Consider the following 3065-nt stretch of genomic DNA (forward strand, 5'->3'; position numbering starts at 1 on the left):
ACTAATTAGATGCTGTTTGTTTCCTGCCTTGGGGCACAGAAGAGGGGAAGGAAGAAAAATATAGAGCAAGGATTTTAGGCGGAAGCGGCACATGTGATTTCTACTTCAAGAGATGTGGACGTCATGAGGACCAGAAACGTAGAATCTATGCATGTTTTCATATTGTGGAGCTGTGGGGAGGGGGCAGAGGAGTTCTCTATCCAAGCGTTGTTGGTGCATTTGAAATGGAGGGGATTGTATAATAATAATAATAATAATAATAATAATAATAATAATAATTTGTTATTTATACCCCGCCCATCTGGCTGGGCTTCCCCAGCCACTCTGGGCGGCTTCCAACAAAACACTAAAATACAATAACCTATTAAACATTAAAAGCTTTCCTAAACAAGGCCGCCTTCAGATGTCTTCTAAAAGTTGGGTAGTTATTTTTCTCTTTGACATCTGATGGGAGGGCGTTCCACAGGGCGGGCGCCACCACCGAGAAGGCCCTCTGCCTGGTTCCCTGTAACCTCGCTTCTCGCAGGGAGGGAACCACCAGAAGGCCCTCGGGATATGGACCCTGGTGTCTGGGCTGAACAATGGAGGTGGAGACGCTCCTTCAGGGATACTGGACTGAGGCCGTTTAGGGCTTTCAGGGTCAGCACCAACACTTTGAATTGTGCTCGGAAACGTCCTGGGAGCCAATGTAGGTCTTTCAGGACTGGTGTTATGTGGTCCCAGCGGCCACTCCCAGTCCCCAGTCTGGCTGCTGCATTCTGGATTAGTTGCAGTTTCCGGGTCACCTTCAAAGGCAGCCCCACATAGAGTGCATTGCAGTGGTCCAAGCGGGAGATAACCAGAGCATGCACCACTCTGGAGAGACAGTCTGCAGGCAGGTAGGGTCTTATCTTGTGCACCAGATGGAGCTGATAAAGGGCTTTCCTGTCTCCCAGTTGTGTCCTTAAATAGTGCAGTCAGGCAGGATTGCATCAGGTGACTTGTTGCATGTGGTAATGGGCTGTGAGACCATCAATTAGGGCCCAGGCATGGCTAAACCTGGCCCTTCGGCATCTTAAGATATAGGATCAGCTGTCTACAGCAACCTGCTTCAGAATCTGGTGCCCTAAAACGAACACAAAGGGTTCCCTGTTTCCCTTGTGTCTGAAGTGGTGTGGGAGTGGGAGGGGCAGATCGCACTGAAACAGAACAGCAAGTGTCCCAGATTTGGAACAGCAGGTTCAAAGAATCGTAGAACTGTAGAGTTTGAAGGGACACCCAGGACTCATCCAGTCCAACCCGCTGCAATGCAGGAATCTCAGCTAAAGCATCCGAGACAATTTGCCGTCCAACCTCTGCTTAAAAGCCTCCATTGAAAAAGAGTCCATCACCTCCCAAGGGAGACCCCTTTCACAGTACAAGAGCTCAGGAAGTTTTCCCTGGTGTTGAGTCGGAATCTCCTTTCTCGTCCCTACCCTTCCGGAGCAGGAGGAAAAAAGCCTGTCCCCTGTTCCATTTGATAGCCCTTCAGATACAGTGGTACCTCGGGTTAAGTACTTAATTCGTTCCAGAGGTCCGTTCTTAACCTGAAACTGTTCTTAACCTGAAGCACCACTTTAGCTAATGGGGCCTCCTGCTGCCGCTGTGCCGCCGGAGCATGATTTCTGTTCTCATCCTGAAGCAAAGTTCTTAACCTGAAGCACTATGTCTGGGTTAGCGGAGTCTGTAACCCGAAGCGTATGTAACCTGAAGCGTATGTAACCCGAGATACTACTACATTGGAAGATGGCTCTCCTATCTCCTCTCAGTCTCCTCTTTTCCAGACTAAACGTCCCCAGCTCCTTCAACCGTTCCTCATCAGGCTCAGTTTCCAGACCCTTGATCATCTTGGTCTCCCTCCTCTGCCCACCTTCCAGCTTGTCAACGTCCTTCTTAAATTGTAAAGGTAAAGGTAAAGGGACCCCTGACCATTAGGTCCAGTCGTGGCCGACTCGGGTTGCGGCGCTCATCTCGCTTTACTGGCCGAGGGAGCCAGCGTACAGCTTCCGGGTCATGTGGCCAGCAGGACTAAGCCGCTTCTGGCGAACCAGAGCAGCGCACGGAAACGCTGTTTACCTTCCCGCTGGAGTGGTACCTATTTATCTACTTGCACTTGTACGTGCTTTTGAACTGCTAGGTTGGCAGGAGCAGCGACCGAGCAACGGGAGCTCACCCCGTTGCGGGGATTCGAACCACCAACCTTCTGATCGGCAAGTCCTAGGCTCTGTGGTTTAACCCACAGTGCCACCCACATCCCATCTTAAATTGTGGCGCCCAGAATTGGACACAGAACTTCAGGTGTCCACAGCTAAAACACACACATACACATCCAATACAATACTCATTGGAAGCACCTGAATTCCCTCAAAGGCTCATGGGAGCTGTAGTTTTCCCCCTTCACAAATCTGCTAATTTGCAGAAGCTGTACGCCGGCTCCCTCGGCCAATAAAGCGAGATGAGCGCCGCAACCCCAGAGTCGGTCACAACTGGACCTAATGGTCAGGGGTCCCTTTACCTTTACCTTTAACAAGTTTCAGGGTTCTCTGGGGGAAGTCACGCGCTTCAAAGGTGTGTTCAATATCCTTTAGACTAGAGAACAAGGCTTCCCAAACTTTGGTCTCCGCTTGTTTTGGGACTACAACTCCCATCATCCCTAGCTTGCAGGACCAGGGGTCAGGAAGGATGGGAATTGTAGTTCCAAAAAAAAAACCACGCTGGAGACCCACGTTTGGGAAACCCTCCTTTAGAAAGCAGAGCCAGACCCCTCGAAATTACAAGGGCATTCATTCCAATGGGTCTACTCTGGAGTAGGATTCCGCTGAAGCCGAGGGAGCGGGGCCGACGCCTGCTGACACAAGCGCCAGGAATCTGCCACCGTGGCCGTTTCGCTTCTCTTAACGCTACTAGGAAGCAGCATCGCCCGGGGCGGCAACGGGGCGGGGAGTGCGGCGCTCGGCTCCTCCTGCGCTCGGGCGGGTTTTCCTCCGCCCCCGGAGCCTGCCCATTGGCTCCGGCAGCGGCTTGGCCTCGGATCCGCGATGGAGAAG

The sequence above is a fragment of the Podarcis pityusensis genome (assembly GCF_964106645.2).
Source record: "Podarcis pityusensis genome assembly, chromosome: 18".
In the NCBI taxonomy this organism is placed as follows: Eukaryota; Metazoa; Chordata; class Lepidosauria; order Squamata; family Lacertidae; genus Podarcis; species Podarcis pityusensis.